Consider the following 504-nt stretch of genomic DNA (forward strand, 5'->3'; position numbering starts at 1 on the left):
AGTTATTCTATTACTTCTTTTTCTACTATTAAACTAAGCTATAGAAGAAAAGATAGAAAGCTACTATACTACGTCTAGAATATATTAAGGAATAGACTACTTTGTCCTTTATAGAGAGTAGACTTACTTAAGAAATAAATAACCTTAGTACCTAGTGCTACTCTAAGAAGAGCAGCCTACCTTAAGAAATAGAAATCCTTAGTAACTTATAGTACTCTACTCTAGAAGAAGTAGACTTACTTATAAAATAGAAATTCTAAGTAACTTCTAATATTCTACTTTAAGAAGAGTAAACTTACTTATAAAATAGAAATTCTAAGCACTTTATAGTATTCTACTCTAGGCAGAGTAGACTTACTTATAAAATAGAAATCCTAAGTAACTTATAGTATTCTACTCTAGGTAAAGTAGACTTACTTATAAAATAGAAATTCTTAGTAACTTATAGTACCTAGTGCTGCTCTATAGAGAGTAGACTTACTTATAAAATAGAAATTCTAAGTA

This window comes from Dothidotthia symphoricarpi (assembly GCF_010015815.1).
Source record: "Dothidotthia symphoricarpi CBS 119687 unplaced genomic scaffold P153scaffold_15, whole genome shotgun sequence".
NCBI classification, from domain to species: Eukaryota; Fungi; Ascomycota; class Dothideomycetes; order Pleosporales; family Dothidotthiaceae; genus Dothidotthia; species Dothidotthia symphoricarpi.